Here is a 24,428-nt window from a genome sequence, read left to right on the forward strand (position 1 = left end):
CTGAATTCAAGAAAATATAGGCCTAGTTTACTCAATCTCTTCTTATACTACAGTCCCACCATCCCAGGAATCAATCTTGTGAACCTACGTTGCACTCCCTCTATGGCAAGTATATGCTTTGTTAGGTAAGGAGACCAAAACTGCACACAGCACTCCAGGTGTGGTCTCACCAAGGCCCTGTACAACAGTAGTAAGACATTCTTGCTCCTGTACTCAAATCCTCTTGCAATGAAGGCCAACATACCATTTGTCTTCCTAACTGCTTGCTGCACCTGCATGTTTGCTATCAGGGACTGGTGTACAGGGACACCCAGGTCCCTCTGTACATCAACATTTCCCAATCTATCATCATTTAAATAATACTCTGCTTTTCTGATTTTCCTACCGAAATGGATAACTTCACATTTATCCACGTTATACTGCATCTGCCATGTATTTGCCCACTCACTCAACTTGTCTAAATCACCTTGAAGCCTCTTTGCATGCTCCTCACAACTCACAATCCCACCTAGTTTCGTATCGTCAGCAAACTTGGAAATATTACATTTGGTTCCCTCATCCAAATCATTGATATACATTGTGAATAGCTGGGGCCCAAGCACTGATATATCAAGCACTGATCCCTGCGGTACCCGACTAGTCATCGCCTGCCACCCCAAAAAAGACCCATTTATTCCTACTGTCCGTTTCCTGTCTGTTAACCAATTTTCAATCCATGCCAGTATATTAACCCCCAATCCCATGTGCTTTAATTTTGCACACTAACCTCTTATGTGGAACTTTATCAAAGGCCTTCTGAAAATCCAAATTCACCACATCCACTGGTTCTCTCTTATCTATTCTACCAGTTACATCCTCAAGAAACTCCAGTAGGTTTGTCAAACACGATTTCCCTTTCATAAATCCATGTTGACTTTGTCTAATCACATCGATATTATCAAAGTGTCCTATTATCACATCCTTTATCCATGTTTGGACCAAGGCTGTATTGAGGTCTGGAACCAAGTGTTCCTGTTGGAACCCAAACTGAGCAACAGTGAGCAGGTTATTGGTGAGTGAGTGCCATTTGATAGCACTGTCAACGGCACCTTCCATCACTTTGCTGATGATTGAAAGTGGACTGATGCGGCGGTAATTGGCCGGATTGGATTTGTCCTGCTTTTTGTGGACAGGACATACCTGGGCAGTTTTCAAATTGTCAGGTAGATGCTAGTGTTGTAGCTGTACTGGAATAGCTTGGCTAGAGGCCCGGCTAGTTCTGGATTACAAGTCTTCGGCACGACAGCCGGGATATTGTCAGGGCCCATAGCCTTTGTTGTATACAGTACTCAGCCATTTCTTGATATCATGTGGAGTGAATTGATTTGGCTTCTGTGATGGTGGGGACCTCAGGAAGAGGCCGAGATGGATCATCCACTCAGCACTTCTTTCTGAAGATGATTGCAAATGCTTCAGTCTTGTCTTTAGCACTCGCTTGCTGGGCTCCGCCATCATTGAGGATGGGGATATTCATGGAGCCTCCTCCTCCCGTTAGTTGTTTCATTGTCCACCACCATTCACGACTGGATGTGGCAGGACTGCAGCGCTTTGATATGATTCATTGGTTGTGGGACCGCTTAGCTCTGTCTATAGTATGCTGCTTCTGCTGCTTAGCATGCATGTAGTCCTGTGTTACATGTTCCCCAGGTTGGCACCTCATTTTTAGGTACACGTGGTGCTGTTCCTGACATGCTCTTCTACACTCCTCATTTAAACAGGGTTGGTCCCCTGGCTTGATGGTAATGGTAAAGTGAGGGATATGCTGGGCCATGAGGTTACATATTGTGGTGGAATACAATTCTGCTGCTGCTGATGGCCCACAGCGCCTCATGGATGCCCCGTTTTAAGCTGCTTGATCTGTTCTGAATCTACTCCATTTAGCATGGCGGTTGTGCCACACAACACGATGGAGGATGTCCTCAGTGTGAAGATGGGACTTCGTCTCCACAAGGACTGTGTGGTGGTCACTGCTACCAATGCTGTCATGAACAGATGCATCTGTGACAGGTACATTGGTGAGGACGAGGTCAAGTAGGTTTATCTCTCGTGTTGGTTCTCTCAGCACCTCTCTGGCAGCTATGTCCTTCAGGGTCATCCAGCTCAGACAGTAGTGGTGCTACTGAGCCACTCTTGGTGATGGACATTGAAGTCCCCCACCCAGAGTACATTATGTGCCCTTGCTGCCCTCAATGCTTCTTCCAAGTGGTGTTCAACGTGGAGGAGTACTGATTCATCAGCTGAGGGAGGGCATTGGGCATAGTCTATAGGCCTCCGAGCAGTTGCAACTCTGTTGGACGGAGTATCAATCAGGAAATAGTTGAGGCTTGTAATAAGGGAACATCTATAATTATGGGGGATTTTAACTATCATATTAATTGGACAAATCAAATTGGGCAGGGCTGCCTTGAGGATGAGTTCATTGAGTGTATTAGGGATGGGTTTCTTGAGCAGTATGTAACTGAACCGACCAGGGGGCAAGCAACCTTAGATCTGGTCCTGTGTAACGAGATGGGATTAATTAAAAATGTCCTAGTAAAGGATCCCCTTGGAATGAGTGACCATAACATGGTTGAATTCCATATTCAATTAGAGGGTGAGAAGGTTGGATCTCAAACAAGCATGCTAAGCTTGAATAAAGGAGACTATGAAGGTATGAGAGCGGAATTGAGTAGAGTGGATTGGGAAAATAGATTAAAGGGTAAGACGATACATGATCAGTGGTGTACATTTAAGGAGTTATTTTACAACTTCCAAAAAATATATATTCCACTGAGAAGAAAAGGATGTAAAAGAAAAGACAGCCATCCGTGGCTAAGTAAAGAAATTAAGGATAGTATTCGACTAAAAACAAGGGCATATAAGGTAGCCAAATCTAGTGGGAGGATAGAGGATTGGGAAAACTTTAAAAGACAGCAAAAAATAACAAAAAGATTGATTAAGAAAGGGAAGATAGATTATGAAAGTAAATTAGCAAAAAATATAAAAACAGATAGTAAGAGTTTTTATAGTTATATAAAAAGAAAAAGGGTGGCTAAAGTAAATGTTGGTCCCTTAGAGGATGAGACCGGGAAATTAATGGTGGGAAATATGGAGATGGCAAAAACACTGAATGAATATTTTACATCAGTCTTTACAGTAGAAGACACTAAGAATATCCCAACACTGGACAAACAGGGGGCTAAAGTGGGGGAGGAGCTAAACACGATCAAAATCACTGAGGAAGTGGTACTCGGTAAAATAATGGGACTCAAGGCAGATAAATCACCTGGACCTGATGGCTTACATCCTAGGGTCTTGAGGGAAGTGGCGGTAGGGATTGTGGATGCATTGGTAATAATTTTCCAAAACTCCCTGGACTCGGCAAAGGTCCCGGCAGACTGGAAAACTGCTAATGTAACACCCTTATTTAAAAAGGGCAATAGACAGAAGGCTGGAAACTATAGACCGGTTAGCCTAACATCTGTGGTAGGTAAAATTTTGGAGTCCATTATTAAGGAGACAGTAACAGGACATTTGGATAATCATAATTTAATAGGACAAAGTCAGCATGGTTTTATGAAGGGGAAGTCATGTTTGACAAATTTGCTGGAGTTCTTTGAGGAAGTAACGTATAGGGTGGATAAAGGGGAACCAGTGGATGTAGTGTATTTAGACTTCCAAAAGGCATTTGACAAGGTGCCACACAAAAGATTATTGCTTAAGATAAAAAATCACGGGATTGGGGGTAATATTCTGGCATGGATAGAGGATTGGCTATCTTACAGAAGGCAGAGAGTTGGGATCTGGGGGTCCTGGTACACGAAATTCAAAAGGTTAGTATGCAGGTGCAGGTGCAGCAAGTGATTAAGAAGGCCAATGGAATGTTGGTTTTCATTGCTAGGGGGATAGAATATAAAAATAGGGAGGTATTGCTTCAGTTGTACAAGGTATTGGTGAGACCGCACCTGGAATACTGCATACAGTTTTGGTGTCCATACTTAAAAAAAGACATACTTGCTCTTGAATCAGTACAAAGAAGGTTCACTCGGTTAATCCCAGGGATGAGGGGATGGACATATGAGGAGAGGTTGAGTAGGTTGGGACTCTACTCATTGGAGTTCAGAAGAATGAGAGGCAATCTTATTGAAACATATAAGATTGTGAAGGGGTTGGATCGGGTGGATGCGGGGAGGATGTTCCCAATGATGGGTGAAACTAGAACTAGGGGGCATAGTCTTAGAATAAGGGGCTGCTCTTTCAAAACTGAGATGAGGAGGAACTACTTCACTCAGAGGGTGGTAGGTCCATGGAATATGCTGCCCCAAAAAGCTGTAGAAGCTACATCATTACATAAATTTAAAACAGAAATAGACAGTTTCCTAGAAGTAAAGGGAATTAAGGGTTACGGGGAGCGGGCAGGAATTTGGACATGAGTCTAGGTTCGGATCGGACATGGCCCTGTGGGTAGCGGAGCGGGCCCAGGGGCCGTGTAGCCTGATCCTGCTCCTATTTCGTGTGTCTAATTCTGTTAGATTCAGGAGATGGTTCTGTGATAGTAGATTGGCGGTTAGGATCAGATCAGCCATGATCTTATTGAATGGCGGAGCAGGCTCGAGGGGCCGATTGGCCTACTCCTGCTCCTATTTCTTATGTTCTTATGTCATCAGCAGGAGGTTTCCTTGCCCATGCAAAGAGTGGTGTGGGAAAAAGGGGTTTCAAGTCACAAATGCCCTCTTTAAAAGGAGACGAGAGTACATCTCTTTTCCCATGACCCCGGACAAGCAGCAAGAGCGCGCAGCGGGCTTTGCAAGAATAGCGGGCTTCCCCATGGTGCAGGGCGCTGTTGACTGCACCCATGTGGCTTTGCGGGCGCCGCAAGAGAATGCCGAGGATTTCCGCAACCGAAAGGGCTTCCATTCTTTGAACGTCCAGTTGGTCTGTGACCACAGACAGCTGATACTCGCTGTCAATGCCCACTTTCCAGGCAGCAGCCACGATGCCTTCATCCTGCGCCAGACTTCTGTGGCAGACCTTTTCGAGGCCCCGCTTCACCCAGGAGGAGGATATCCCTTGTCCCCTTGTTCTCGGGGACAAGGGATATCCTCTGTGCACCTGGCTGATGACACCGCTCCGTTCGCCCAGTACCCCTGCAGAAGAACGATACAACGAGAGCCATCAAGCTACCAGGAACATCGTTGAGCACACAATCGCGTGCTCAAGCAACGCTTCCGCTGTCTGGACCACTCTGGAGGAGCCCTGCAGTACTCGCCTGAGCGAGTCTCCCACTTCGTTGTTGTGTGCTGCAAGCTGCATAACCTGGCAATCCTCAGGACCCAGCCAATGCCACCGGGCCTTGGAGCACCAGCAGAGGAGGAGGAGGAGGAGGAGGAGGAGGAGGAGAAGGAGGAGCAGCAGCACCAAGATGGGAGGGAGGCACAAAGTGCAAGGGCCGTCCGTCAAAGGCTTATAGCAAGTCGCTTCTAGGCCCCCTCTGAAGGAATGGCTTCTGCCATTCAAAGAATCTGAATGGAACCATGCCGCAACCCCTAAGCCGGTCAAGGCAACAATGAGTGCAAAGAGCAAACATGCACATTTTGAATAAAGACACTTCTTTATTTACAAAACTGTGTATTCTTCCGGCATGACAAAGTAATAGAAAGAAACACACAAAGAAACAATCAATCACATAACTGGCTCTCACAACCTGGAGACAATGTCCAAAACAGTAACAAAAATATGACCACGATCCTCGGCCTTCAATAAAACAATGAACAACATTTTGCCACACCTTCTACTTTTTGCCCTTCGAGGGTGATCTGCTTCCCTTGCGAAATTGCCCCCTTCCCACCCTGCAGCTCCGCCACACTGGGACCCCAGTGGCTGCAGCAAGGCTGGGGGAAGGCTGCTGAGTGTCAGAAACTGAGACTGCAGATGCCCTTTAGGGATGGCCTGGACCAGCTCTGGGCCTGGAGGGCCCGGCTGCTGACTGCTCCAACTCTGCATGGACGGCAGCAGTCTGTCCTACAGGTGGTGGCAACTGCAGTGGAGACGTGACAGTGCTGGCAGCAGGAATGCTGTCATCCTGAGAGAGGACAGCAACTCCCCGCTTGACCGACACACTGGCACTCCCATGGGGCAGCACTTCAGCATGCGGAGCAATCTGCGGGAGCACAGATTGCTGGCCTGCTGCGGCGCGGGGAGGGCCCTGGGGAAACCTGCCCGATCCAGTGAGGGTGACATCAGTTAGTGCTCGCGTGGCCTCAATCTGCGTCTGCATGAGACCAGCCACTGACTGCATTGCAGCACTTAGCATTTGCGTGGCAGCTGCCTGTGCTGCACCGAAGTCCTGGACACTCCTTGCCAGTGACTCAATGTATTCGGGCATCCTTGCCACTGCAGCCATGAGCTCAGTGTGCCTTTGCTCCACCTGGGTGCTCATTTCAGCGAGGAGTCAGACCTCTTCTGCACTCACTGTAGCAGGACTCGATGCTATACTCACCCTCCGGGGAGAAGGCCCCCGAGCTTCCCTACCCCCCTCGTGTTGCTGCAGCCCGCTGGGTCCTGGAGCTTCACCCTCATCAGACCATTCCCCCCCGCTCCCCTCCAGGGAAGGCGTGTCCCCAGTATGGCCATGGGCTGCCTCGGCAGAGGGTTGCACTGATGGCCCGGCTTCCTCTTCCTCCTCGCCTTCAGATTCACTCCCAGTGGCAGCTTGAGGGCCCGCCTCCTCACCTGGTGAATCAGCATCTGAAAGCAGGGAGGTACAAGAGTGGCTTTAGCGTGAGGACAGGGTGGCAGCAAGGGAGGCATGAGTGCAGCAATATACTGATTTGGATCGAGAGTGTCAAAGGATGCTGTTGTGAGGAACAAGTGGAAGGAGAGAGGTCAAAAAGGTGATGACCTTACCATTGCTGGCCAGAACGGGGTCGGCGTCTCCAGTGGCGACGGGGCCAAGCATCCGGCTTGCCACAATCCGGTGGACTCGCTGCTCCAGATTGGTCAGGGCTTGAAGGTGAGGCCGGCCTCCCCCGGTCCATTGCTGCTGTCTCCTATTATGCGCCAGCTTGCCCTGCAAGAAAAAGGACGGGGTCTGAGTAAAGATGCAGCCATGATCTTGGCTGAAATGCCTCCCATCGTCGAATATCCCTTACTGTGTGCAGCCACGATCTTGGCTGAAATGCCTCCCATGGTCGAATAACCCTTACTGTATGCAAAGTGCTGAATGTGCGTGTGAGTTTCCTGAAAGGGCCATAGGTGTTGGAGGAGTGCTGGGCATTGGGGCTTTCAAGACCCTTTGGCCATAAAGCGAGGTCGAGATGGAAGGATGAAGAGGTTTCTGAAAAAGGCACTCACCGGATGACCCGAGTGAGGTAGTTGAACTTCTTCCTGCATTGCACAGGGGTCCTAGGCACCATGCTGCTGGAGGTCACTCTGTGAGCTACCTCCCTCCAAGCTTTTCGGTACTCGCTGGGCAGAGGCCTCCTGCCACTCTCCGGGTACAGGAGAGATCGCCTGCGCTCCACCGCGCCAACCAGAGCCTCCAAGGCCCCCTCGCTGAAACGCTGCGCTCGCTCCCTGGCCCTCTCCATGGTCCTTGGCTGCAGGATTTGGCAACAGGTCTGTCCAGGCCGAGATTCAGGGCTCCGATGCACAGGGTGCGGCTGCAAATCAAGATCGAACCTCCCCTTTAAGAGCTGACCAGCGCCAGCGTGTCTGTGTGCAATCGCTAACTGACAGCACCTGCGCTGTGCCCGCCCTCTGAGTTAGTGCCTCGCTCCTCCAGCTTAGTGCCTTAAGAGAGTCATGCAGCGCCTGATTTAGCGCTGCAATCAGCTCCAGGGGCGAAACAGACCAATTTCACAGTAGGTGGCGATAATTTGCGCCGGGTGCTAAACTTTGCGCCCGGCCGATAATTGCGCCCCAAATGGGGCGATACCGAATTTCTCCCCCTAAATGTTCCAGGGTACTTGACAGTTCAAAAAGACAGGCAGAATGGAAAAGGATGAGGAGTAGCCCTGATAATAAAGGATGAGATAAGGACAGTAGAGAGAAAGGATCTTGACTCGGAAGATCAGGAAGTAGAATCAGTATGAGTGGAGATAAGGAATAACAAGGGGCAGAAAACACTGGTGGGAGAAGTATGTAGGCCCCCTAACAGTAGCTATACCATTGGACAGAATATGAATCAAGAAATAGTAGGAGCTTGCAACAAAGGTAATAATTGTGGGGAACTTTAATCTTCATATAGACTGGACAAATCAAATTGGCAAAGGTAGTCTGGAGGACGAGTTCATGGAATGCATTCAGGAACATTTCCTAGAACAATACATCATGGATCCAACGAGGGAACAGGCTATTTTAGATCTTGTAATGTGTAACGAGACAGGGTTAATTAGCAATCTCATTTTAAAGGATCCTCTGTGGCAGAGTGATCTTAATATGATAGAATTTCATGTTAAGCTTGAGAGTGACTTGTCTAAGTCCGAAACTAGAGTCTTAAACTTAAATAAAGCCAATTACATAGATATGAGGGGTGAGTTGGCTCAGGTAGATTGGAAAAATGGATTAAAAGGTATGGTGGTAGATAAGCAGTGGCTAGCATTTAAAGAAATATTTCATAATTCTCAACAAAAATACATTCCATTGAGAAACAAAAACTCCATGGGAAAAGTGATCCAACCGTGGCTAACTAAAGAAGTTAAGGATAGCATTAGATTGAAAGAAGAAGCTTATAGAAACATAGAAACATAGAAGATAGGAGCAGGAGTAGGCCATTCGGCCCCTCGAGCCTGCTCCGCCATTCAATGAGATCATGGCTGATCGTCCAAATTCAGTACCCTGTCCCTGCCTTCTCCCCATATCCCTTGATCCCTTTAGCCTTAAGAAATATATCCAACTCCTTCTTGAATATATTTAATGAACTGGCCTCCACCGCCCTCTGTGACAGGGAATTCCACAGGTTCACAACTCTCTGGGTGAAGAAATTCCTCCTCATTTCAGTCCTAAATGGCTTACCCCTTATCCTTAGACTATGACCCCTGGTTCTGGACACCCCAGCCATCAGAAACATCCTTCCTGCATCTAGTCTGTCCAGGCATGACAGAATTTTATAGGTTTCGATGAGATCCCCTCTCAATCTTCTAAACTCCAGTGAATACTGTGGTGTATGTGCCTTTAAGAGCCCCTGTGTACTGTAATGCCGGTAGTGGCCACTCGGGCTATATAAGCCTGTATAGTGCCTTGTATCTTTTAGTTCACCTCCAGACTTTGTCCAGTAAACACCTGTTAAACCAACTCCTGCATTCCGTGACTCCATTAACACACGGATACAACAGTGGCGACGAATTGGAAACGGACTTACCTGCAATTCGGCAGCACCTCAAGGAGATCGATTCCTCAGACGAAGGTCGAAGAGAAGAAAAAAAAAGAGAAAAAACTGTGGTTTCACCAGCTAGCCGAGCTGGTGGCAGGTACTGCAATAATCCTTCCTGGGCAGCGGGCTGGGGCGCGATCGGCTGGCTCAGCAGCGGGGCCGAGCAGCGAAGGCGGAGGCAAACAGAGACGAAGGGTGGAGCACTCGGGAGACGGCCAGCTCTGCAAAGCAAGTCGGCGTTCAGACCAAGCAGAGGGAGGGAAAGGTCCCAGAGAGTCTGGCGGGAACGAGTCTCCGACTATTAAAAATATTTGTATAAATAAAAACCGCGGAGAACAGCGTTGTCAGCAGCGACAGCGGCGGGAAAGCGCGGGAGGCGCCATTTTTTTTCTCGGCAGGGAAGAAAGGAAAGCGCGGGAGGCGCCATTTTTTTTTCAGGATGCCTAAGACTGGCAATATTACTGCTTTCGATAATGATGTAGAGGATTGGACCACATATGTGGAAAGAGTGGAGGTATATTGCACAGCGAATGAAATAGAGGATGATAAAAAGGCATCGATACTTCTAAATCTAATGGGCGCAAAGACATACGGGCTGTTACGAAACTTAATCACTCCAGCCAAACTGATGGACAAGAATTTTAAGGAGATTGTTGATACCCTACAGGAGCACTTAAACCCAACACCGCTACTGATAGCGGAACGATTCAAATTCTTCAGGAGGAATCAGCACAAGAATGAAAGTAACGCTGATTACCTCACCGAATTAAGGAAGCTGTCAAAGCACTGCCAATTCGGAGCAGGACTGGCAGATTCTCTTCGAGACAAATTCGTCTGCGGTCTCCTAAGTGAAGGAACACAGAAAAGACAACTTTCTGAGAAAGATTTAACACTGGACAAGGCTTTCAGTGTGGCTGTATCATACGAAGCAGCAGCAAAAGGAGCTGCAGAGATACAGCAAAAGCCACAGGACTTCGGCACCCATGAAATGACACAGGGTTTCGAGAGATGTTATCGCTGCGGCAGATCCACCCATGACCAGAGGGACTGCTGGTTCAAGGACAAATCATGCAGGCAATGCAGAAAGATGGGTCACATTGCACGTGTATGCCGATCTGGAAACAAAAAATCCACTGACAGAAAAAAATTCAATAAGAAAAGTACAGAAAGGTACAAATGATGACGGACAGTAGCTCCGAAGACCAGACGAGCGATAGCGACTCCGGAAACAAGAGACTAAGCTGTCTCAAATTACATAATGTAATTGCCAAAGAAGATTACCAGACCATTTGGGTTACCCTCATGATAGAGGGGTCCCCAGTTAAAATGGAGCTAGATACAGGATCAGCTCTGACCGTGAAAAGTCGACGGGATTACGAGCGGCTATTTCCGCATATACCTTTGAAAGACACATCCATTATCTTAAAAACATATACGGGGCAGAAAGTATACCCCAGAGGGAAAATAAGGGTGCCTGTTGTATACAATGGCAAGGAAATACAGAAGTTGTATTTATACGTTCTGCAAGATGGTGGTCCACCGCTGTTGGGATGTGAATGGATGAGGAAGATACGTTTAGACTGGCACTCCATTCAGGCACTGACGGTGACCAGTAAGAAAAAAAATGATGATGACGTCATACCTGAACGATTAAAAGACATCTTGGCCAACGCCAAAGAAGTGTTCCAACAGGAACTAGGAACCTTCAAAGGCGTCACCGCCTCAATAAAAGTGGAAGATGCGGCAATTCCCAAGTTTTTTAAGGCAAGGCCAGTGCCATACGCAATTCGTCCAGCAGTCGAGGCAGAGCTGGAGAATTTAGAAAAGACAGGCGTGTTATCCAAGATAGATTGGAGCGAGTGGGCAACACCCATCGTCCCGGTCATGAAGAAAACGTTGAATAATGATAAATCTGAAGAACAGAGAAAAATTCGCATCTGTGGGGACTTCAAGGTGACTGTAAACCCGGTCCTTCACACAGTACAGTATCCTCTTCCGAGGATAGAAGATATTTTCGCCTCACTATCCGGAGGGAAACGTTTCACCAAAATTGACTTGGCACAGGCATATCTACAGATGGAGGTTGAGGAGGCCTCTAAAAAGTATCTCATGATAAACACACACAAAGGCCTGTACCAGTACAATCGACTGGTTTTCGGAGTAGCATCAGCTCCAGCTATCTGGCAAAGAGCTATGGAGCAAGTCCTGCAAGGGATTCCGAGGACTCAATGCTACCTAGACACCATCCTTGTAACAGGAGAAAACGACAATGAGCACCTTGCCAATTTGGAGCAGGTGCTCACTAGGCTGAGAGAACGGGGCCTAAGAGCAAATTGCCCCAAGTGTGAATTTTTTCAGAAACAAATATCATATTGTGGCCACATAATTAACGAAGAAGGGTTGCATAAGTCACCTGAAAAAATTGAAGCAGTCATAAAAGCCCCAGCACCTGAAAATGTCTCACAATTAAAGTCGTTCCTGGGATTGATAAATTACTATCATAAATTTTTACCGAACTTGTCAACTGTTCTGCACCCTCTTAACGAACTACTACAAACGGGAGTAATTTGGAAATGGAGCGAAGACTTTCAACGTGCCTTCCATAAATGTAAAGGCTTGATCACGTCCAAGGAAGTTTTGGCTCATTACAACCCATCACTGCCAATCAGACTGGTGTGCGATGCATCCCCTTACGGTGTAGGAGCGGTATTATCGCATAGATTCCCTGATGGCTCGGAGCGGCCGATAGCTTTTGCGTCACGCTCATTGAACTCAGCTGAGCGTAACTATGCCCAGATCGACAGGGAAGCACTCAGCCTGGTATGAGGAGTGAAGAAATTCAACCATTACCTACACGGACAAAAATTTACCTTGTTGACTGTCCATCAACCCCTCGTCTCCATATTCAACCCTAAAAAGGGCGTTCCCATTATGACAGCGCAAAGGCTACAGAGGTGGTCCCTTTTCCTAGGGGCACACCAATATGACATAGAATACAAAGGATCAAAACAGCATGGAAATGCTGATGGTTTATCGCGTCTACCGTTGCCAACGGTAGAAGAGGCACCTACAGTGGACCCAGTGGAAATGTTCCACTCAACCATAGTGGAATGTCTACCAGTAACAAATTCTGCCATTGAAAAAGAAATGAGAAATGACCCGACTCTCTCACGAGTCTACGATTTAACCATCACAGTATTAAGGACCATATTTGGAAGGAATGGGCTGCCTGAACAGATCTGTTCTGATAATGGACCACAATTTGTGTCCGAAGAATTCAGGAAGTTCTTAAAAAAACAATGGGGTTAAGCACTACACGTCTGCCCCATACCATCCCGCCACCAATGGATTGGCTGAAAGGTTTGTCCAGACCTTCAAGAAGGCCATAAAGGCTATGGGTAATGAAGACATTAATCTACAGCATAAGGTAGATAACTTCTTGTTTGCCTACAGGAATGCAACACATGTGGTTACAAACCAAACTCCCGCCATGATGTTTTTCAATAGAAGACTAAGATGCCGGCTGGATTTGATCAAGCCAAACATCAGAAGGGACGTAGAGAACCAGTAATTTCAAGGCATGAATGAAAGGCCAACTAGAACCTTCCAGATAGGTCAACAAGTTTTGGCCCGGGACTACCGTACCGAGAAATGGCAGCCTGGAACTATTTGCACACGACTCGGACCGCTGATGTACACCGTGGACGTTGGAGAAAGCATAATAAGGCGCCATGCTGTCCAGATCATAGAGTCATCCGAAAAGGGACAACCTACACCACCACTCTATACGCCTAATGATGAAGCAGAGATACCCATAGTATCTACCTCCGATCCGGTGATACTGGAACCAGATGAACCCGACACTGGCATTCAAGCCGAATCGACCTTGCCAAAAGAACCTACTACACCACCGAAAACTACTACACCACCGAGGCGTTATCTGGACTGAGTCAGGAAGCCTCCAGAGAGACTGACTTATAATTGATTAACTGCAGCAAATGTGTAGATTATTGTTCTTGTACACATGTTAATAACAATTACTTAAAATGTTATGTACTGGTTGTCTAAAAGGGGAGGAATTGTGGTGTATGTGCCTTTAAGAGCCCCTGTGTACTGTAATGCTGGTAGTGGCCACTCGGGCTATATAAGCCTGTATAGTGTCTTGTATCTTTTAGTTCACCTCCAGACTTTGTCCAGTAAACACCTGTTAAACCAACTCCTGCATTCCATGTCTCCATTAACACACGGATACAAAAAGTACAAGCCCAATCGGCACAATCTCTCCTCATACGTCATTCCTGCCATCCCAGGTATCAGCCTGGTGAATTTTCGCTGCACTCCTTCCATGGCAAGTACGTCCTTCCTCAGGTAAGGCGACCAAAACTGCACACAATACTCAAGGTGCGGTCTCACCAATGCCCTGTACAACTGTAGCAAGACATCCTTGTTCCTGTACTCAAACCCTCTTGCTACGAAGGCCAACATACCATTTGCTTTCTTAACTGCCTGCTGCACCTGCATGCTTACCTTCAGCGACTGGTGCACAAGAACACCCAGGTCTCTTTGCACTTCCCCTTCTCCCAATCTATTGCCATTCAAAAAATAATCTGCCTTCCTGTTTTTGCCACCAAAGTGGATAACCTCACATTTATCCACATTATAGTGCATTTGCCATGTTTCTGCCCAATCACCCAACCTGTCCAAATCGTACTGGAGTTTCACGACATCCTCCTCAAAGCATACCCTCCCACCCTGCTTTGTGTCGTCTGCAAATTTGGAGATATTACATCCAATTCCCTCGTCCAGATCATTAATATATATTGTGAACAGCTGGGGTCCAAGGACCGATCCTTGCGGTACCCCACTAGTCACTGCCTGCCACTCAGAAAATGACCCGTTTATTCCAACTCTTTGCTTTCTGTCCGCCAACCAGTTCTCTATCCAAGTCAATACCTTGCCCCCAATCCCATGCGCCTTAATTTTGCATGCTAATCTCTTATGCGGGACCTTATCGAAAGCCTTCTGAACGTCCAAATACACCACATCCACTGGTTCTCCCTTATCTATTTTACCAGTTACATCCTCAAAAAATTCCAGTAGATTAGTCAAACATGATTTACCTTTTGTAAATCCATGTTGACTTTGTCTGATCCTGTCACTGCTTTCCAAGTGCTCTGCTATTACATCTTTTATAATGGACTCTAGCATTTTCCCCACTACCGATGTCAGGCTTACCGGTCTATAAAGCCCCGCTTTTTCTCTACCACCTTTTTTGAATAGTGGGGTAACATTAGCTACCCTCCAATCCATGGGTACTGTTCCAGAGTCTATCGAGTTCTGGAAGATGACCAGCAATGCATCTACTATTTCTAGGGCCACTTCCTTAAGTACCCTAGGATGTAGATTATCAGGCCCTGGGAATTTATCGGCCTTCAGTCCCATCAATTTTCCTAACACCATTTCCCTACAAATACTGATTTCTTTCAGTTCCACCCTTTCATCAGACCCTATGTTCCCCAGCATCTCTGGGAGGTTATTTGTGTCCTCCTTTGTGAAGACAGAACCAAAATATGTATTTAGTTGGTCTGCCATTTCTTTGTTCCCCATTATAAATTCCCCTGATTCTGACTGCAAGGGACCTACGCTTGACTTCACCAATCTTTTTCTCTTCACATATCTAAAAAGCTTTTACAGTCAGTTTTTACGTTCCCTGCAAGCTTACTCTCATAATCTATTTTCCCTTTCTTAATTAATCACTTTGTCCTCCTTTGTTGAATCCTAAACTGCTCACAATCCTCAGGATTATTGATTTTTCTGGCCAATTTATATGTCCTCTCCTTAGATCTTATGCTATCCCTAATTTCCCTTGTTAGCCATGGTTGAGTCACCTTTTTTGTTTTATTTTTATGCCAAACTGGGATGAACAAATTCTGTAGTTCATCCATTCGGCCTTTGAATGTTTGCCATTGCCTATCCACCGTCAACCCTTTGAGTGACATTCCCCAATTAATCCTACCCAACTTGCTCCTCAGACCATCATAGTTTCCTTTATTTAAATTGAGGACCCTAGTCTCTGAGTCAATGTTATAATATTGCGAAGAATAGTAGTAAGCCTGAGGATTGGGAGAGCTTTAGAAACCAGCAGAGGATGACCAAAAAATTGATAATAAAGGGAAAAAATAGAATATGAGAGAAAACTAGCCAGAAATATTAAAGCAGGTTGTAAGAGCTTCTACAAGTGTGTAAAAGGGAAGAGAGCAGCAAAAGTAAACGTTGGTCCCTTAGAGGCTGAGACATGAGAAATTATTATGGGGAATAAGGAAATGGCAGAAACATTAAACAAATATTTTGTATTTGTCTTCTCAGTACAAGACACAAAAAGCATACCAAAAATGATGGGGAACCAAGGGTTTAATGAGGGTGAGGAACTTAACGTAATTAATCTAAGTAGAGAAAAAGTACTAGAGAAATTAATGGGACTAAAAGCCGACAAATCCCCTGGACCTGACGGCCTACATCCTAGGGTTCTAAAAGAGGTGGCTGAAGAGATAGTGGATGCATTGGATTTCATCGTCCAAAATTCCCTAGATTCTCGAACAGTCCCAGCGGAGTGGAAGGTCGCAAATGTAATGCCGCTATTCAAGAAAGGAGGGAGAGAGAAAATAGGGAACTAGAGGCCAGTTAGCCTGACATCAGGTGTTGGGAAAATGTTGGAATCCATTGTTAAGGAAGTGGTATCAGGGCACTTAGAATATCATAACATGATTAGGTAGAGTCAACATGGTTTTATGAAAGGGAAATCGTGTTTGACAAATTTATTACAGTTTTTTGAGGATGTAACTAGCAGGGTAGATGAAGGGGAACCAGTGGATGAAGTATATTTGGATTTCCAAAACGCATTCGATAAGGTGCCACATAAAAGGTTATTACACAAGATTAGGGCATTTGGCGTTGGGTGTATATCAATGATTTGGATGAGGGGACTAAATGTAACATTTCCAAATTTGCTGATGATACAAAGCTAGGTGGCAGTGTCAGTTGTGAAGAGGATGTGAAAAAGCTTCAAGAGGATCTCGACAGGTTCAGTGAGTGGGCGAGAACAGGGCAGATGGAATATAATGTGGATAAATGTTAAGTTATCCACTTTGGTAGAAAAAACAGAAAGGCAGAGTATTTCCTAAATGGTGAAAGATTGGGGAATGCAGATGCTCAAAGGGACCTGGGTGTTCTTGTACATGAGTCACTGAAAGTGAATGTGCAGGTGCAGCAAGCCATCAGGAAGGCAAATGGTATTCTGGCCTTCATTACAAGAGGATTTGAGTACAGGAGTAAAGAAGTCTTACTCCAATTATATAGGGCCTTGGTGAGACCACACCTGGAGTACTGTGTACAATTTTGGTCTCCTTACCTAAGGATGGATATACTTGCCATAGAGGGAGTGCAATGTAGGTTCACGAGATTGATTCCTGGGATGGTGGGACTGTAGTATGAGAAGAGATTGAGTAAACTAGGCCTATATTTTCTTGAACTCAGAAGAATGAGAGAGGATCTCATTGAAGCATACAAAGTTATTACAGGGCTCGATAGGGTGGATGCTGGGAGAATGTTTCCCTTGGCTGGGGAGTCCAGAACCAGGGGCCACAACCTCAGGATAAAGGGCAGGCCATTCAGGACTGAGATGAGAAGAAATTTCTTCACACAGAGAGTGGTGAATCTTTGGAATTCTCTACCCGAGAGGACTGTGGAGGCTCAGTCATTGGGTATATTCAAAACAGAAGTCAATAGATTTCTGACTAGTAAAGGCATCAAGGGATATGGTGATAGGGCCGGTGAATGGAGTTGAGGCAGAAGATCAGCCGTGATCTCATTGAATGGCGGAGCAGGGTTGAAGGGCCGAATGGCCTACTCCTGCTCCTATTTCTTATGTTCTTATGTAATATGGTAGCATGGATAGAGGATTGGTTAACGGACAGAAAACAGAGAGTAGGGATGAACAGATCTTTATCAGGTTGGCAGGCTGTAACTAATGGGTTGCCGCAAGGATCAGTGTTGGGGCCTCAGCAATTTACAATCTATATTAATTACCTAGATGAAGGATTGAGTGTAATGTATCCATGTTTGCTGACAATACAAAGCTAGGTGGGACAGTAAGCTGTGAGGAGGACACAAAGAGTATGCAAAGGGACACAGTTAGACTGGGTAAGTGGGCAGTAAGGTGGCAGATGGAGTATAATGTAGGGAAATGTGAGGTTATTCACTTTGGTAGGAAGAATAGAAAAACAGAATATTTTTTAAATGGTGAGAAACTTTCAAATGTTGGTGTTCAGAGAGATTGAGTGTCCTCGTGCAAAAAACACAGAAAGCTAGCATGCAGGCACAGCAAACAATAAGGAAGGCAAATGGCATGTTGGCCTTTATTGCAAGGGGGTTGGAGTATAAGAGTAAGGAAATCTTGCTACAATTGTACAGGGCCTTGGTGAGACCACACCTGGAGTACTGTGTACAGTTCTGGTCTCCTTATCTAAGGAAGGATATACTTGCCTTGGAGGCGGTGCAACGAAGGTTCACTAGATTGATTCCTGGGATTGAAACATACAAGATTCTGAAGGGGATTGACAGGGTAGATGCTGAGAGGTTATTTCCCCTGGCTGGAGTGTATAGAACTAAGGGCATAGCCTCAGGAGAAGGGGTAGGCCATTTAAGACCGAGATGTGGGAAAATTTCCTCACTCAGAGGGTTGTGGAATTCTCTGCCCCAGAGAGCTGTGAATGCTGAGTCTTTGAGTATATTCAAGACTGAGATAGATAGATTTTTGGACTCATGGGGAATCAAGGGATATGGAGATCGGGCGGGAAAGTGGAGTTGAGGTCGATGATCAGCCAAGATCTTATTGAATGGCGGAGCAGGCTCGAGGGGCCATATGGCCTACTCGTGCTCCTATTTCTTATCTTCTTATGCTTGATCTGAAGCCATGAGACTTCATGGGGTCCGAAGTCAATGTTGAGAACTCCCAGGGCCACTAACTCCCTACTGTATACCACTGTACTGCCACCTCTGGTGAGTCTGTCCTGCCGGTGGGACAGGACATACCCAGAGATGGTGATGGAGGAGTCTGTGCCATTGGCTGAAAGGTATGATTCTGTGAGTATGACTATGTCATGCTGTTGCTTGAGTAGTCTGCGGGACAGCTCTCCCAATTTTGGCACAAGTTCCCAGATGTTAGTGAGGAGGACTTTGCAGTCGACTGCCTTTGTCGTGTCCGAAGCTGGTGCTGAGGTCGATGACGGGTGGTCCGTCTGGTTTTATTCTTATTATTGTTTTTCGTAGTGGTTTGGAACAACTGAATGGCTTGCTAGGCCATTTCAGAGGGCAGTTAAGAGTCAACCACATTGCTGTGGGTCTGGAGTCACATATATGGCAAGTCCAGTTAAGGGCGGCAGATTTCCTTCCCTTAAGGACATTAATGAACTAGAAGTGTTTTTACGACAATGCACTAGTTTCATGGTCACCATTACTGATACTAGCTTTTTTTAAATTCCAGATTGATTTATCCCCGGTCTCCTAGCCAATATTTATCCCTCAATCAACATCACTAAAACAGATTACCTGGTCATTAGCATATGGCTGTTTATGGGAGCATGCTGTGTGCAAATTGGCTGCTGCGTTTCCTACTTTACAACAGTGACTACATTTCAAAAAGTTATTTGTTGGTTGTAAAGTGCTTTGGGATATCCGGTGGTCATGAAAGGCGCTATATAAATGCAAGTCTTTCTTTTTATTTGATTTACTGAATTTAAATTCCCCAGCTGCCATGGTGGGATTATGAACTCATGTGTCCGGATCATTAGTCCACGCTTCTGGATTATTAGTCTAGTAACATAATCACTATGCTACCCTTCCCTACTGTGCATTACTGTTCATTAACTGCATAAATCCAGCAGTTTCATGACATGCACTTAATTTCAATGGGGAAGCTCACGGCAAGTTTGCAGTTTTTTCGGCTTTGGCCAGGCTAATAGTGGAGCGGCGCAAATCGTCCAGCAATTTGTGGAGAATAGGAACACATGGCATATCTGTTCTTCGCTGAAATTGCTGCCAATACTTTTCCAGGAATTTCTGGCCCAAACTGTAGAATGCAGTAAATTTAAGAGTTGTTACAGTGCAGTCAGACTTTGCAAGTTTAGCATCAGTGTGAAGCTGAAACCTTTTTGCATTAATGCGAAATTTGTTGTGGTAGTCAGGCAGGAAGGCCCGAACTGATGCCAAAGTGAAGCGGAGAGAGGCTACTTCCTCCTTGGAGTCTCACTCCACTTCATTCCAGTGCCAGGTCAGGCTGGATTCAGAGTGCAATGACACAATAACTGCAGGGTCAGTACGAATTAAATAAGCAGATACCCTGTGGCATTGCTCAGTCTGAGTTAGAGGATGAGTTGTTTTATTACAATAGGGATTTGGTGCCATGTAATGCACAATTATTCTTATTGGAACCACTGATTTAAAGTGACTGAATGACCTAGAGTTTCTGATCCAACAGGAAACCAACCAGATCAGTGGTGGTACAGGCTTTGCACCCACCCATCTCCCTAGGCACATAACATAAGAAATAGGAGCAGGAATAGGCCACTTGGCCCCTTGAGCCTGCTCCGCCATTCAATAAGATCATGGCTGATCTTGGGCTCAAAGCCACTTCCCTGCCCGCTCCTCATAACGCTTCACTCCCTTATCTTGTAAAAATCTGTCTATCTCCACCTTAAATGTATTTAATGACCCAGCCTCCATGGCTCCCAGGGGCAGAGAATTCCACAGATTTATGACCCTCTGAGAGAAGAAATTCCTCCTCATCTCAGTTCTAAAAGGGCGACCCTTTATTCTGAAACTGTGCCCTCGAGTTCTAGATTTCCCCACGAGGGGAAACATCCTCTCTGCAGTTACCTTGTCGAGCCCCCTCAGTATCTTATATGTTTCAATAAAATCACCTTTCATTCTTCTAAATTCCAATGAGTATAGGCCCAACCTGCTCAACCTTTCTTCATAAGTCAATCCCCTCATCTCTGGAATTAACTGTGTGAATCGTCTCTGAACTGCCTCCAATGCAAGTATATCCTTCCTTATATAAGGAGACCAAAACTGTATGCAGTACTCAAGGTGTGGTCTTACCAATACCCTATACAGTTGTAGCCGGACTTCCCTGCTTTTATACTCCAACACCCTTGCAATAAAGGCCAGTATTACATTTGCCTTTTTGATTACTTGCTGCACCTGCATGCTAACTTTTTGTGTTTCATGCACAAGGACCCCCAGGTCCCTCTGAACTATAGCATTTTGTAATCTCTCTCCATTTAAATAATAATTTGCTTTTTTATTTTTCCTGCCAAAGTGGATAACCTCACACTTTCCCACATTATACTCCATCTGCCAAATGTTTGTCCACTCACTTAGCCTGTCTACATACATTTGCAGATTCTTTGAGTCCTCTGCACAACTTGCTTTCCCACCCATCTTTGTACCATCTGCAAACTTGGCTACATTATACTCGGTCCCTTCATCCAAGTCATTAATGTAGATTGTAAATAGTTGAGGCCCCAGCACCGATCCCTGTGACACCCCACTAGTTAACATTTGCCAACCGGAAAATGACCCATTAATCCCGACTCTCTGCTTTCTGTTAGTTAGCCAATTCTCTATCCATGCTAATATATTACCCCCAACTCTGTGAACTCTTATCTTATGCAGTAACCTTTTATGTGGCACCTTATCGAATGCCTTCTGGAAATCCAAATACACCACATCCACTGGCTCACCCTTATCCACCCTGCTCATTACATCTTCAAAGAACTCCAGCGAATTTGTTAAACATGATTCCCTTTCATAAAACCATGCTGGCTCTGCTTGACTGCATTATGATTTTCCAAATGCCCTGCCATTGCTTCCTTAATGAAGGGCTCCAGCATTTTCCCAATGACAGATGTTAGGCTAACTGGTTTATAGTTTCCTGCTTTCAGTCTCCCTCCTTTCTTAAATAGGGGTGTTACATTTGTGGTTTTCCAATCCGCTGGGACCTCTCCAGAGTCCAGGAAATTTTGGCATATTGCAACTAATGCATCCACTATCTCTGCAGTCACTTCTTTTAAGACCCTGGGATGCAGGCCATCTGGTCCAGGGGACTTGTCGTCTTTTAGTCCTATTATTTTACCAAGTACTTTTTCCTTAGTGATAGTGATTGTCTTTAGTTCCCCTCTCCCTGCGGCCCCTTAATTGTCCATTATTGGGATGTTGTTGGTGTCTTCTACCGTGAAGACAGATACAAAATATTTGTTCAGAGTCTCTGCCATTTCCCCGTTCCCCATTATTAATTCCCCATTCTCATCCTCTAAGGGACCAATGTTTACTTTAGCTACTCTCCTCCTTTTTATATACCTGTATAAGCTCTTACTTTCTGTTTTAATATTTCTTGCCAGTTTACTCTCATAATTCATCTTCTCTCTCTTTATTTTTTTTTAGTCATTCTTTGCTGCTTTTTAAAAATTTCCCAATCCTCTGGTCTCCCATGAATCTTGGCAACATTGTATGCCTTCATTTTCAATTCGATACCATCTTTTACTTCCTTAGTTCGCCACGGATAGTGCTCCCTTCTCTTAAAATCTTTCTTTCTCACTGGAATATATTTTTGTTGAGAGTTATAAAATATCTCCTTAAATGTCCGCCACTGCATTTCAACTGTCTTACCCTTTAATTTATTTTTCCAGTCCACTTTAGCCAGTTCTGTCCTCATGCCATTGTAATTACCTTTGTTTAAGATCAGGACACTGGTTTGAGATACAACTTTCTCACCCTCCAACTGAATTTGAAATTCAACCATGTAATGATCACTCTTTCCTAGAGGATCCTTTACTATGAGATCATTTATTAATTCTGTCTCATTACACAGTACCAGATCCAAGATAGCCTGCTCCCTGGTTGGTTCCATTACATACTGTTCTAGGAAACCATCCCAGATACACTCTTTGAACTCCCCCCCAAGGCTACCATGGCCAATTTGATTTGTCCAATCAATATGGAGATTAAAGTCACCCATGATTATTACCGTACCTTTTTTTTTCCTATCCTGGCCTGCGGTAATATATTTTTTAATTTTTGAAACGCTTGCCTTGTTTAATGCAATCAATCGCTCTGCACTAGACAAATCAGCCCATTAAATTTTAAAGCTCCCCCCCCCCTCTCCTGTCGTAGCAATACTGGACACCAGGAATGAAACAAACATCATTTATGTCTGGAAATACTGTTTGCATACACCCGGCTAAATATGGGTGGCCATATTCAACGTCATTTGTAGCATAATATCCCGAAGTGGCACTGTCTGGGAAAGATATTGGGCAGGATTTTCATTGAGCCGTGGAGGCGGGATTGGAGGTGTGTGGGGGGTTAAAATCTTGAAATCGGGGGGCACGAACCCATCCCGCCCCCAACCCGCCTCCATGCCAGTTTCAAAGGAGGCGGGTACACGACCCGCGCTGGGACCTGCCTCCCCGAGGCGGGAAGGGGATTAGTGCCAATTAACTGCCCATTAACAGGTATTAACAGGCAGTTTTTAGCCTAATCCCTATTTTTATTGGTGAAGTGTGGGATTCCCGATGGCTCCAAACCACGCCACGTTAGTGAGGCGGGCCGTCGGGATGAAGGGCTTGGAGGGGTCAAGATGTCCGGTGTTCAGGTGAGTGATGGGTGCATGAGTGCAGAGGTAAGTGTGTTTGGTGTGTGTAAAGTGTTTAAAGAAGTTTTACTTACATGTACTTACCTTTACAGCCTTCCTTCCTTCAGGTCTCGGGAGTCCCTCATCTCACCGGCACAGAAAGCAGAATGGTCGCGAGCTGTCAAAAGTTGCAGCATTCAGCTTTCTGTTCCGGAGAGATCTCTAAATCATCCTGAGAGGAAGGAATTAACCTGGAGTACAGATTGTCAGTGTTTGACAGCTTCAAACAGCTGTCAAACGATGATATTTCATCTGTCAAAATCTCTTGACAGATGAAATATCAGTCTGTGAGTCACCTGTTGACAGGTGGCCCTTAATGGCCTGCTGAGCCCGCTGGGCGGGCTCAACAAGGTCAATCAAGTGAAAATCGCGTGGATTGGCCACAACTCGATGGAGGCGGGACTACAACCCCGAAAGTTGTGGTCCCGCATCCTACACGCCTCCTCAATGAAAATCCAGCCCATTAACTCAAATCCTAGGCCTTACAAAAAGGCTGAAGCCTCTGAGTAAAAACAATAATGAAGGTACTCAATTTGATAGGTAACTTTAATCATGTTATTGTGAAATGTGTACCTTTTTATATCTTTATTATGTTACCATCCTGATTTTCAACATTGGAGAAAAATATGACAGCTGAAAAGATTTTGCTATTTTATGAGCGATTTGATTAGTTCAGTTTCTGCTTTTCTTAAATTGGGAGTTTTTTTCACTGCTGATAGCTAGATTTCTGATTTGTTGCTGATTTAAGAAAATGCAATTTTGATGAATCGTGTGAAATTTGCATATGCTACAGTGTGATTCTGAAGTGTGACACGGGGTGTGATGCACAATGGAAAATGTGTGCAGTATAATATACAGCTGCTTATAAAATGACAGATGTGGGATTATAGATATAAGTGACATAACACAGAAATGTTATAAAGATTTGATTGATTATGTACTGCTTATTTTCCCAGTATTCGCCCCTCCTGTCCTGACGATTCACACTGAGGTACAGAGCAACAGGGAACATGACTCACAGCAGCAGAAAAGCTCAGCGGACCGTACGAATACTCAGCGATGACACCCCAAAATTGAACACACACTACAAGGTCACACCGGATCAAGTTGCCTACCAGCTTCTAATAAATATTCGAGGAAGTTCCAACCATAGTGCTAATAGTACCAAAACCTCAAGATCCTTTTTTGATTCTCGAACATCTGACCCTGGGTCGACTAGATGGCTTACCATGTCTGAACTTGTAGATAATATCAAGACATTAAAGAAGAATAAAGCAGTTGGCCTCA

This window comes from Somniosus microcephalus, chromosome 5 (assembly GCF_052327205.1).
Source record: "Somniosus microcephalus isolate GS21.2 chromosome 5, FLI_Smic_1.0, whole genome shotgun sequence".
Classification (NCBI taxonomy): Eukaryota; Metazoa; Chordata; class Chondrichthyes; order Squaliformes; family Somniosidae; genus Somniosus; species Somniosus microcephalus.